General features: G+C 45.5%; 1 long non-coding RNA gene across 2 annotated transcripts; it reads left to right on the top strand.

Annotated features, from left to right (window-relative positions):
- Window positions 1-3,772: 3,772 nt before the first annotated feature.
- Window positions 3,773-7,863, top strand: LOC123072038 (uncharacterized). 2 transcript variants are annotated; one of them, XR_006434806.1, is made up of 4 exons: window positions 3,773-4,290; window positions 4,963-5,479; window positions 5,758-6,980; window positions 7,620-7,863. It is a non-coding gene; the product is annotated as an uncharacterized lncRNA (long non-coding RNA). The 2 variants fall into 2 exon arrangements; XR_006434807.1 differs by having other exon boundaries at window positions 4,963-6,980.
- The last annotated feature ends 5,624 nt before the right edge of the window (window positions 7,864-13,487 follow it).

Genomic DNA, 13,487 nt, shown 5'->3' with positions numbered 1-13,487 from the left:
ACTTGTGCACAACGTGAGACCATTTTTCGATTTTTTAATGTGTAAATATAGAAGTAAAACAAAAGAAAAAACACAATCACATATACTCTATTCTTACTAGTTGAACGCCCGTGCGTTGCCACGGGCAGTAAAATTAGATATACAAATATTGATTGAACATGCCTGTAATTTAAAATGTATATAAAACTATTAAAATATATTAAATTTTGTCATATAGCACCTTGAAAGGGGCAAGAAAGATTTCCTAATTAATTAGAAAATTAGTCAAAAACCACATACAGAAGGCACAACACAAGTTGTTGGAGTGAAACTCATAAATAGCCCTTTCCTTTCTTTTCTTGACTTCAAAAGGTAATCAATCCTTTCTTTAAAGAACAACCACACTACTAAACCCACATACGCATTGGAACTAATGTCGTAAAGTAAATCTCTGCCGCATTAAGTCCTCATCTCCACCGATCATAGAAAACCCAGTACAAGGTGAGTCTATACATTAAAGAAATCTTAGATGCAACTTCGAATAGATAGAGTTGAAAGTTGTTAGGTCATAGTGTATTTTCAAATCTATATTTGCACTATGTTTTGTAACTAAATACTAAATTCATGGAACCTACATGTTTGGTAGGTTCGGTGCAGTATTTTTTAAAGCACACTTGGCACAGCTATTGGGCACACCAATTTATGTCAAAACAGAAAGGAAAAAGTCTTTCCTTGTGTACTTCTGAACGCAGACATGAAATTAGGCACACATTAGTAACTTTACTTTTGGTTTTCTATTAACTGATGTGCAAACAAAAATATCCGTAACCAAAACAAAAGAAGCAAGACACTGAGGGAATAAGCTAGATAGAAGAGAAGAGCCTGGGAAACAAATGTATTAACACGTCATCACAATCCTCGCTAGGATGATATCTGTAATCCAAGAGTGGAAGGAGAGAAAATTGCAATACGAAGCGAAGCAATTATATTCTCTATAAGCTGTCACATGTATACTGAAATGTTACAAACCAACTATAATCTAGGCCTTCACCAATATAAAAATTTGCAGACTTTCTTGCACCAAAGATGCACTCCTAGTAAATTTAGAAAAGTTAAAACAATGCACATGCTAACAAAATAGGCTTAGCATATTTACGTTATCATGGTGGCGATGGAGCCGAGACTGAAACCCTATACAGTACCAAATTCCCCTCCTAACTCCCCTGTTTCTTACTTATTTTTTGACGATATTGCCTTCCAACCATAGCGAAGTATTTAAGATAAGCACGGATAGGAGGATGGGACCATTTTCAATTTGTTCTGCTAGGAGGGCTTCCAGTTCAGTGTCGCCATAGCCTACTACCATGACTTACGTTAACATGAAAAATTCAGTCCGGCTGACCTGCAAACAAAGTAACAAGAGCACAACTGCAGCAAAGTACTGCTAGATCGGAAGATGAAAAAACATATCAGCATTACCAAAAAAACATAGAGATGGGTGGGTGAATAAAATAACTCTTTCTGCTAAATCTAACATAGCAAAGTATGCACATGTATAACCAACGTAAAGCAAACTGGCATCGTTTCATCCTTACCAATTGATGTGCATTAGTAAAAGAGTGAAACTTCTTAGTAGAAAGAATGAATTTAAAATATTTTACGGACTGATTTCTTTTGTCATTCTGCTCATGGAAAAAACAAAGATAAAAGAATAACCATGAGAATTAATCAATTAAGTAGAAAGAAAAGTTAGAAAGTGGAAATAATTTTACCCAAGTAGGGAATGCAAATATTTAGCTACAGCAGATAGGACTTGCGCACATGTATTGTGCCACGCAAGAGATAGAAAAGGACATCATCCTGAATTTTACTGACATTAACCAATAGTAATTCATGGTATGATAATAATGTTGTTGATCGAGGGCCTGGCCGTCCTCTTCCTCTGTCTCCTAACTCCTAAAAAAGTGAAACTTCTTAGTAGCAGGATGCACAAGTGAAAGCAGGCTCCCTTTCACCAGATATAAACAATGAATTTAAAATATTTTGCGGACTGATTTCTTTTTCATCCACAAGGAAGTTGCTCTGCTCATGGGAAAAACAAAGATAAATGAATAACCATGATAATTAATCAATTAAGTAGAAAGAAAGGTTAGAAAGTGCAAATAATGTTACCCAAGTAGAGAATGCAAATATTCAGCTACAACAGAGAGGACTTGCGCACATGTGTTGTGCCAGGCAATATATAGAAAAAGACATCATCCTGAATTTTACCCACATTAACCAGTAGTATTCATGGTATGATAATAATGTTGCTGAATGCCAGGCCGTCCTCGTCCTCCGTCTCCTAATTCGTGAATCCATCAGTTGCCCCCATCGTTGTTGTACTAGGGACAACGAGGTGGTAGCAAACCTGTGCAAAAACGTTGGTCCGGGTCACCACAAATGATGATAAAGGAGGCAGACGCATAGTTCGTCTGCAGTTCTAATTCTTCAGAAAAAAATGAAGGATGAGAAGTTCCAAGGTAGCTGACAAGTACATGTTGAGTTCATACAAAAGTCAATCCAAGTTAGAAGTTGATCCATCCATCAAAAGCAACAGACAACAACTAACTAAGCACATTAAGCAAGAAATTAGGGGTGCCGGCAAAATTAACTTCCGGAAAGCATATAGACAAGTAGAGCCACTCTCTCCCGCAAAAAAAAGACAAGTAGACCACTCTATTGGGCATTGTGCATCATCACACATGACAGATGATCAAGCAAGCCAGAATCAAAATCACATGTTTACCGGCAGAATCTAACATCGATGAAGAAATTCAGAAAAGCAAAGTTGCCTACCGGTAGTGAGGGAGGAGACATGTTAGGTGTGAGTCGTCGTCCAAGTACAAATCCATCCAGGTGTCAAAATTCGAGACAATGGCAAGCACGTGCTAACTGGGCAGTGTCCGAGACGGATGGTGAAGTTCCCCAGTCGAGCTTGGGTTGTTTGACGTGGGCGCAGTGCCTAAACGCGTTCAGGGCGGACGACGTGGCACCCGCCGCGGAGGTAGTCATTGCACTCGTCCCTCCCTTAGTCTCCACCGATGTGGGCGCCGTGCCTGAACGAATCATCGACGGCGGCGATGCCGTGACTCAGTAGAGCGCGGCAGCGGTGATGCCGCTGGAGTAGACGACGAAGTTGAACCCGCCGAGGAGAGTGGTGGCGCCCATCTCGGCGGCGTAGGTATTCTGGGAAGCACCCTGCACACTTCCCCGAGCACTCCTCCTCCTCCTCCTCGACCTCCACCGCCGCAGCTCTCGTGCAACTATCTCCACCGTGCGGTGCCGATCCCGACCATGCGCGGGCATGGCAAAAGGAGGCGCCCATGGCAAAAAGTCCATGGCCGGGGTGTCATCGGAGGCACTAGGTGGTCACGGGAGAGGGGGGGGTGCGGATGTGGACGGGTCGTGTGAGAGATCTGAGATGCAAACGGGAAGGTCGGGGTCTCGGCGAGCAGGTGGAGATCGTGCGATATATTTTTTTGGGTATACTCGAACGTGGGTTTTTCCTGCCATGTTTTCTAGCGTGGGGTTGTACGATGGGAGGTCGAACCATCACGACGTTTGATTCTCCTTTAATAGTAGAGATTGGTGGAGTTAGTTTGACACGGATCGATGACATGACACCCATCTATCATCCCACATCCATCCATCCATCTATCTACAGAAAAAGAAAATGAAAATGAAAAGGGGAACCCTACGGCCCCACCCACCCCGATCCCATCCCTCCCTCTCGTCTCCCAGCCACCCCGGTCCCATCCCACCCTCGTCTCCCACACCGCCGCCGCCTCTCCCTCCCAAAGCTTACCCGCCGCCGCGCCGCCCACCGACCGCCGCGACCCCGCCCCACCTCGTCCCTCTCAAACCCTACACGCCACCGCGCCGCCCACCGACTGTCGCTGCCCCCGCCCCGCCTCGTCCCTCCCAAACCCTACCCGCCGCCGCGCCGCCCACCGACCGCTGCGGCCCCCGCCCCGCCTCGCCCCTCCCTCCCACCGACGAGGAAAAGAGGCACACCACGAGCAGCTACACCACCGGGCGCTGCTCCGTTGTTGTGTGTGGGTAACCGGTGGCCCGCGTCGGTGGAGCAGGGAGGAGATGGAGGGTCCCGCGGCGGCCGCTCATGGGGGAGGTCTGGGGCTTGTACGCCCCCGTCGTGGCTGCTTTGGAGCAGCACCGGCATCCGGCGTCGGCCACGCGAGGAGAGGCGCGTGCTCGCAGGGGGAGGCGCCGGATCTCACGGGGCAAGTGCGCCAGCGACCTGAGGTAGAGGTATACTTCGTTTTCTTCTTGATCTAGATCCGGCTACTCCAGTTTCGTAGAGTTTACCGAGTAGAATCATTGATGTGCGCATCGTCCCTCCTTTTGTTCCAGTAGATCCGGTTGAGCTAGACTGTTGGACTAGGATCATAGATGCGAGCATCTCAGGCCCAAACTCTTGGGCATCCACCACAGTAGAATCGCGCGTTTACTTGGAAATATGATTAAATCCTAGGGGTTTGGCCGAATCATGAGCAGACCTATTTTCTTCAAGTAAATCATGCGTGCCAAGTATTTTTTTAAATTGCCGGCTCGTGCATGCATCTTATATTAGTTCTTCAGTGCAGATTGTTGGCCATCCATGGATATTTATAGTGCTAATCTGGTGGTGCAAGCTGCTCGAGGAAACCAATAGTTTTCTCAGTATTTAAGCAAACCAGGAAGAACAGATCTTAGTGGCTATAAGCGTGCTTTCTAGTACTTATTAGCTGTGTTGCAACTTGCGAGCAAGTTGTGGGGTTTCTGTACATACTTTGTGGTGCTATGTGTCATGCATTCTTGGCTCTAATAAGTATTGGCCAGTTCATGTTCACGTTATAATCATACAAGATTGGGCTGTAGTTGCGAATGCATCTCTGTGGCAATGGATTTTGTCTAAGGCTTTTGCTCTTTGGTGTGTTGCAGGTGACGATTACAAGATCAAGGTGTGGAACTACAAAGCAAGCTACAACAAATGGCTGCTCGTCCCCTCCTCCCTCTGTGAGAAGGACGACTTGGGCATCCCTGGGCATCTCAACCACATGAAGAAAATGTTCATGGATTACAAGTTTATAACTAGAAGTAGGTACTGGTTCATGGATTACATGTTTTCTCTTCTTTTGCAAATCAACATGAGTTTTTGTCGTTGTTGCAATCAAGAGTTCAAATATGTCACAAAAAGAAAAGCTTTGATGTTGGCTGCAGTGGATGGATATCAATGGCATGATGTCATGGACGGTGGCGTCCTTCCTCAGGTAGTCTGGCCTACACTGACAAGTGGCTGGTGTGCCCTGGGCGCACCTTCCTTCTAGCATAAGTTGCATAACATGTGTTCAATGCGACGCGAGTACTACACAGGGTCTCTCTTGCTGGTCTGACTCTGCCGCTTCCTCTTAGCTGTAAGACAATCATTGAAAATCCACTCGGTTGTGGACTAATAAGAGTAAGCAATACATATGCTCTAGTTGTCATGTTGTGCTCGTTGTTCCATATTTTGTTGATCCACTAATTGCTGATCAGCTAATGAGAATTGTAGTTAGTTTTTTGAATGATTTGGTGTGCATGTGATCAGTATCATTTGCATAGTATTTCAAAGGACATTTTTATGTAGTTTCATCTCAGTTATGATATTGATTACTGGTCCTTCATGCACTTAAGCAATATATTTCATAATTATTATTGCTCAACAACCATTATACAACATGTCTCTTTTTCATGCAGATTTGGTGCGCAAAGGCACAATTTTCTTCTAGGGCTTCATCTGCAAATCCACAAAAGTATGAAAGGATCAACTTGTCGAAGTGGTAGAAGAAGCTAGGGGGAAAGAGAAAATGAATCAGATCTCACCTGCAGGGAGAGAGGACTTACGCAACCAACCAGTTGCCATCGGAGGCTTGTCTAATTCCTTGCGTGATGCCTTCCTGTTGCTCCAACAACGACGCCGTTCGCCGCGGCTCTCTGATGGCCGCCGCAGATATTCTCCAACAACCGCCGCTGTTCTGACCGTGACGCCTCCTCGACGACTTGCCGCTGATCTCTGAGGATCAGCCGCTGCTTTTTTTCAACAACGGGGTTGCTGCTGATTCTCTCAAGCCCGGAACTGTGACCAGAGAGAAGAACAATGAAGATCCAGGGAACTCCCCTTTCTTTACTCTTCCTTGTCTCCGTGATGTCTTGTTTCTCTCTTGAATGCCTAGGATCACATATCTAGTAGAATCAAGTTGTTCTCGCTTAAATTCAATCACTTACCATGCGACACTGATTTTTTGTTAATACATTGTCCAAGTCATAAATTTCCTGAACTAGTGCATGTATATATTTGGGTGCTAGTCAATTAGAGAATGTCCGTGATACCATGTTTGTACTACGTGCTAGTGTAGCTGTATTGATGCAAATACTGCTTGTGTCCTTATGAATTAGTAAATAGCCTTTCATGTCATTCTCCAAGTTTGCACATAGCATTGTTATTTTAGGAGCAGATTTCTCATCCTTGTTTGGATAAGAAACCTGAACTTGCTTAATAGCCAATTTAGTTGTGTATTACCAGTTCAAGTTGTTTTGTATATATCATGTTCTGTTTTGCTACCGGACACCTTCAACTTAAATGCTGAATTGCCTTGTACACATAATTGTATGTAATCTAAGGGAAAGCCCTTAATAGTCAGCTGACCTTATGAACTGTATAAATGTATAAAAATCTTGTGTTGTTAAACCGAGCTTATAGACAATTGGCAACCTCTTATTGTAGTAGCTGGACCTTCTTCCACCATCCCTCTAATAAAGGATAAATCATGATGCTTCTGCTGTCATAACTTGTTTTCTTGTTTACCATCCAGGTACAATGGGACCAAGCTCAACCTCCTCATCCGTAGCTACTACACGACTGCCATCCTGTATATTCCCTCCAGTTCATGGAGCATATGAACCTCTTACTGTAGTAGCTGGTATGCCTGCTGCGTGAATCCCCATCTATTTGATGTTTTGTTAGAACCATAAATCCTGATGCATGGTGATCATGGTCTGGTTTGGTATATCTGTTCTACTGGTGCTTAAAATTTCACATGCCTGGATTTTGATTGAACTCGTTCTTACAGGTCAATTTAGTTTCTCAAGTGTACTGTAAATATTTTGAATGAATTTTCACCTCTTCTAATAGTGTAGTAAGTTAAGAGTTGCACATGTTAGTATACTATTCACCATCAATCAGGTGATTTGTTGTTGGATCAGGAAAATAATGAAAATGTAGGTGCACATCAGTATTATTGTATCTGCAATTCATCAAACACTTTACTTGCATGATACTCCTATATGCTACTGTGGTGGCTGCTTTGTAATTACTAGCGGGGTGCTTGGTTGTCCACCTATTTATGTGCTTCTGTTTAACCGACCTATACTGCTAAAACATTGTTGTTAGTGATGTTATTATCTACTCTAATGGCTGATGAATCTGAATCTGTACCTGCCATACCATGTGGAATGACTAATGAATCTAATGAATCTGTACCCGAACACCATGTGTAATTACTATTATAACTTTTTTTTGCTGCTATATAGTTTCTCACTCATGATTGATCTACTGCCAGGTGAATGAAGTTTCCAAATGTTGAAGGAGGAGGACAATAGGAACTTCTGTTATGTCTTATGAAGTTTTCAAATGTTGATGGAGGATAATAGGAATTTCTGTTATGTCTTGTCGTCTAAATTTCTGTTCTAGTTTTCTTTGTCGTAGAATAGTTTTGTTTGGTACTTAATGTTCTTGGGATGTAAAAATATGTATTGCTGGAATGAATGGTTGTAATATAATAACATTGCACGTTGCTTTGAAAATGTATCAGAACTGGGCTAGGCCCAAGATAGCTTTTGGTGTGATGTGTTGTAATGTCAATGGCATAATAATTTTTTTTGGATTGGATCAATTTTTTCGAAACTGGGCAAGGCCCAAGTTATATTGGACAATTATTTTTGAGGGAAAACATGAGAGGCCCAGCAAAGAAATGGCCCAGAAAAATACATGATCAAAAAGAAAACCTGCTGTTAAAAGGGCCATGCAAAGAAATCAAAGGTTGAATTGTACCCATGTAGCTAATAAAAGTATAGGAAAAAAATATATTAAAAAGGCTGAATTGTTGGGTAGGCCCATGTCGAAAATCGAATTGGACCGGGCTGATTCTTGTGCCACATCAGCTTGCCATGCTGGATGCCTACGTGGTCTGGGGAGGTTGCTAGTGACCAAAACGCCACAGTAGTCATATTTTGGTCATAGACGTCCATGACCATTCCAGAAGAAAGGTCAAAAATGTCAGTTTACGACCGTCAGCTTTTGACCTTCTGGTTTTGGTCACAAAAAGGTCACAAATGGAAAACAGTGACCATTCAGTGACCAATAGTGGTGGTCACAAGTTGACATATTTCTTGTAGTGTGGAGTAGTGTGAGGATGGATGACCTTTCATGAAGTTTGACCACAGAGTGTGATTTGACCTGAGTAGTGGCGCACCAGTAGTGCGCCATTAGTAGGCAAAACTGGTGTGCCACTAGTAGGCCTTTCCTAGTAGTGTAAAGGTGTTGGAGGGGCCCCAGACTGACAACATCCTGCCACCACTCTCTTTAGTACCGGTTCGTGGCATGAACCGGTGCTAAAGGTTCGCCACGAACCGGTACTAATGAGAGCGACCGGCTAGCCGTTGGAACCGGCACTAATGGACACATTAGTGCCGGCTCAAAATCAAACCGGCACTAATGTGTCTCACATTTGACCCTTTTTCTACTAGTGCTTGTAGTCTACCGGAGAGAAGAGGGAGAAGAAATAGTAAATACAATGCAAACATAAGCATGACGATGAATGACATGACAATGAGCGGTGTTAGGTGTGCCCTAACGCGGTAGTAGGTGATACCGACGAAAGGGGGAAACATCCGGGAAAGTATCCCCGGTGTTTCGCGTTTTTGGACAGATGAACCGAAGGTGAAATGTTACAGGTTTGCTATGCTAGGGACGCGTGGCGGACGAACGGGTTGCGTATCCGGATTCGTCTTGTCGTTCTGAGCAACTTTCATGTATAAAGTTTTTCCATCCGAGCTACGGTTTATTTTATACTAATTTTTAAAAGGTTTAAATATTTTTGGAATTTATTTCATTATTTTATATCAACATTATCTAGAATAGTGTATGCTGACGCCATCATGACATCAGCATGACGTCAGCAGTCAACAGGGCGTTGACTGCGTCAAACTGACGTGAGGGTCCCGCATGTCATTGACTAATTAATTAACTAACAGTTAATTAGGTTAATTAGTGATTAGATTAATCTGATTAGGATTAATTAAGTTTAATTAATTCTTTAATTAATTAATTAATATTTTTATTATTGTTATTTTCTAACTGTTTTTTTTATAAAAACGTTCTGGGCGTGGGCCCCCTGTCATTGGCACAGGGGGCCATAGCGGGTGTGCGGTTCATGGGCGTCGAGCGCCGGGAGCGGGCGCACCCGAGCGGGCACTCGCCCGCAGGGCGGGAGGAGGCCGCCGGGGCACCGATGGCGGGGCACGCCGGCACGGCCAGCCGGGGCCACGGCGGGCGAAGGCGAGGGGTGATGCCGGTGCGGCCAGTGGCATGCGGGCGGGCGCGGTTGCACCGGTGCGGGAGGGGGAGAGCGCAGAGACGAGGCGCGGTGAGGCACGGGGCCATGGGGCGCCGGCCGGAGCAGGACGCGGGTGGGAGGCCGGAGTGGCTAGAGTGGCGCGATGGGGCGGCTCGGCCAAGGGGATGCGGGCGCAACGGCGGCTAGTGGCCGGAGTGGCCACGGGCGGCAGCGGCAGCCGCAGTAGTGGACGGCTGCGGGCGCGGTTAGGCGCGGCGTGGGATCCCGTGCGAGGGCGAGCGAGGGAGGCGCCGATGCGCGAACGAGACGAGCAGGCGTGGCCGGTGCGAGGGTGTGCGGCGTTCGCGACGATGGTGAACAGCGTGATGCGGGAAGAGAAGAGGAGGCCGGGGGCCTCACCACGATTCGTAGGGAATGGGGCAGTGGGGGTTAAGGAGGATGACGGTGATGAGCGGCGGAGGGGAAGCAGGCCGACGGGGAGGAGGAGGTAGTCCGACGGGGGAGCTCCGGGCGCCGGTGTCGGCATCGACGTGCAGGGGCGAGGGGATCGGGAATCCTCCTGACCCAGATCCAATCGAGGGGGGGGGAGTGGGGGAGCGAGTGGGGCGACGGGGGGGGGGGGGGGGGGTACGGCTAGGGTTTCAGGGGGGGAGGTTATGGAGAGGGAGTGGGCCGGCTGGGCCAACTGGGCTGGCCGGTCGGTAGATGGCCGGTTGGCCCAGGGGGTGGGGGGGGGGGGTGGGGGGGTGGGGGGGGTTCTCTTTTTCTCTTTTTGTTTGTTTTTTTTGTTTTGCTTTACCTTTTCTTATTATTATTATTATTTCTGTTTTGGCTAATTGTTTGGGCACCAAATGAGTTTTGTAAAATATGAGAGCTGGCCCACAAATCACAGCACAATATATCCTACCACCAAGAACTAGTTTGGGGTAAATATCATTTCATATTTATTTTGTATTAATAAAAAGGTTATTAAATAATGTTTTCATCCACTGTTTGAGGTTGTTTAAGTCACTTATCAAATTTCAATAATGTTATTTACAATTTTATCATAGATTCTGATTTATCTACTATTTATTGAACATTTTAGTTTTAATATTTGGAAACTTTAATTGTTTTCTTGATTTTGAATTTTGAATTATAATCGGTTTCGAACTAATGCGAGATTAGCCACAGAAATCGAGGTGACGTGTCATCATTAGCAGAGGTTCACTGTAGCTTAAGTATCCGGGCGTCACAGCCAGTCACCTTTGTGCATAAGCACGTCGGTAGAACCAGTCTCATGAACGCGGTCATGTAATGTCGGTCCGGGCCGCTTCATCCAACAATACCGCCGAATCAGAGTATGACATGCTGGTAAGCAGTATGACTATTATCGCCCACAACTCTTTGTGTTCTACTCGTGCATATAACATATATGCATAGACCTGGCTCTGATACCACTATTGGGAAACGTAGTAATTTCAAAAAAATTCCTACGATCACACAAGATCTATCTAGGTGATGCAGAGCAACGGGGGAGAGAGTGTGTCCACGTACCCTCGTAGACCGAAAGCGGAAGTGTTATGTAATGCGGTTGATGTAGTCGAACGTCTTCGCGATCCAATCGATCAAGTACCGAACGCACGACACCTCCATGATCTGCACACGTTCAACTCGGTGACGTCCCTCAAACTCTAGATCCAGCTGAGGCCGAGGGAGAGTTCCGTTAGCATGACGGTGTGGTGATGGTGACGATGAAGTTTCCGGCGCAGGGCTTCGCCTAAGCACTACGACGATAGGACCAAGGTGGAAATCTGTCGGGGGGGGGGGGGACCGCACATGGCTAAAAGATCAACTTGATCAACTTGTGTGTCTATGGGGTGCCCCCTCCCCCGTATATAAATGAGGAAGGGAGGAGGAGGCCGGCCAGGGGAGGAAGCGCGCCAAGGGGGGGGGGCAATCCTACTCCAAGTAGGTTTCGCCCCCCCTTTCCTTTTCCAACAAGGAGAAGGGGGAAGGAGGATGAGGAGAGAAGGAAGGAGGGGGGCGCCGCCCCCTCCCCTTGACCAATTCGGACTAGGGCAAGGGGGAGTGCACCACCTCCTGGCCGGCCCTCTCTCTTCTCCACCACAGGCCCATGAGGCCCAATAGCTTCCGGGGGGAGGGTTTTCGGTAACCCCCGGTACTCCGGTTTTATCCGAAACTTCTCTGGAACACTTCCGGTGTCCGAACATAGCCGTCCGATATATCAATCGTTATGTCTCGACCATTTAGAGACTCCTCGTCATGTCCGTGATCACATCCGGGACTCCGAACAATCTTCGGTACATCAAATCACATAAACTCATAATACCAATCGTCATCGAACGTTAAGCGTGCGGACCCTATGGGTTCAAGAACTATGTAGACATGACCGAGACACGTCTCCGGCCAATAACCAATAGCGGAACCTGGATGCTCATATTGGTTCCTACATATTCTATGAAGATCTTTATTGGTCAAACTGCATAACAACATATGTTGTTCCCTTTGTCATCGGTATGTTACTTGCCCAAGATTCGATCGTCGGTATAATCATACCTAGTTCAATCTCATTACCGGCAAGTCTCTTTACTCGTTCCATAATACTTCATCCCTTAACTAACTCATTAGTCACATTGCTTGCAAGGCTTATAGTGATGAGCATTACCGAGAGGGCCCAGAGATACCTCTCCGACACACGGAGTGACAAATCCTAATCTCGATCTATGCCAACCCAACAAACACCTTCGGAGACACCTCTAGAGCACCTTTATAATCACCCATTTACGTTGTGACGTTTGGTAGCACATAAAGTGTTCCTGTGGTATTCGGGAGTTGCATAATCTCATAGTCCGAGGAACTTGTATAAGTCATGAAGAAAGCAGTAGCAATGAAACTGACACGGTCATAATGCTAAGCTAACAGATGGGTCATGTCCATCACATCATTCTCCTAATGATGTGATCCCATTTATCAAATGACAACACATGTCTATGGTTAGGAAACATAACCATCTTTGATTAACGAGCTAGTCAAGTAGAGGCATACTAGGGACTATATGTTTTGTCTATGTATTCACACAAGTACTAAGTTTGCGGTTAATACAATTCTAGCATGAATAATAAACATTTAACATGAATTAAGGAAATAAGTAATAACTTTATTATTGCCTCTAGGGCATATTTCCTTCAAACTATCCCCCTGAATACGGTGATACTTCAACAGGGGAAGCTTAAGATCAAGAGGAAGCAGACGATGTGCCCAATGATGATTTCGCCGGGTCATTGTTGATGCACAGAGAGAATGCCAAAGTGAAAGGAATAAGTTCAAGTTCGATCGCATGTTAGAGGATCACAAAAAAGGGTTGTACCCAAATTGCAAAGATGACAACACAAACCTCGATACCACACTGGAATTGCTACAATGGAAGGCAGACAATGGTGTATCTGACAACGAATTTGGGAAGCTACTGAAAATAATGAAGAAGAAGCTTCCAAAGGATAATGAATTGCCCGGCAGTATGTACGAAGCAAAGAAGGTTATATGCCCTCTAGGATTGGAGGTGCAGAAGATACATGCATGCCCTAATGACTGCATACTCTACCGCAGTGAGTATGAGGATTTGAACGCATGCCCGGTATGCGGTGCATTGCGGTATAAGATTAGACAGGATGACCCTGGTGATGTTGAGGGCGAGTGCCCTAGGAAGAGAGCTCCTGCCAAGGTGATGTGGTATGCTCCTATAATACCAAAGTTGAAACGTCCACTACAAGAAATATGTCAACTAGTGACCTTTTGTCAGTGACCCTGGAAGAATTGGTCATAGATCTATGACCATTTCAGACCAATTGG

Source organism: Triticum aestivum, chromosome 3B, assembly GCF_018294505.1.
Source record: "Triticum aestivum cultivar Chinese Spring chromosome 3B, IWGSC CS RefSeq v2.1, whole genome shotgun sequence".
In the NCBI taxonomy this organism is placed as follows: Eukaryota; Viridiplantae; Streptophyta; class Magnoliopsida; order Poales; family Poaceae; genus Triticum; species Triticum aestivum.
The sequence above is the reverse complement of the archived record's forward strand: the minus strand, read 5'-3'. Positions and strand labels throughout refer to the sequence as shown.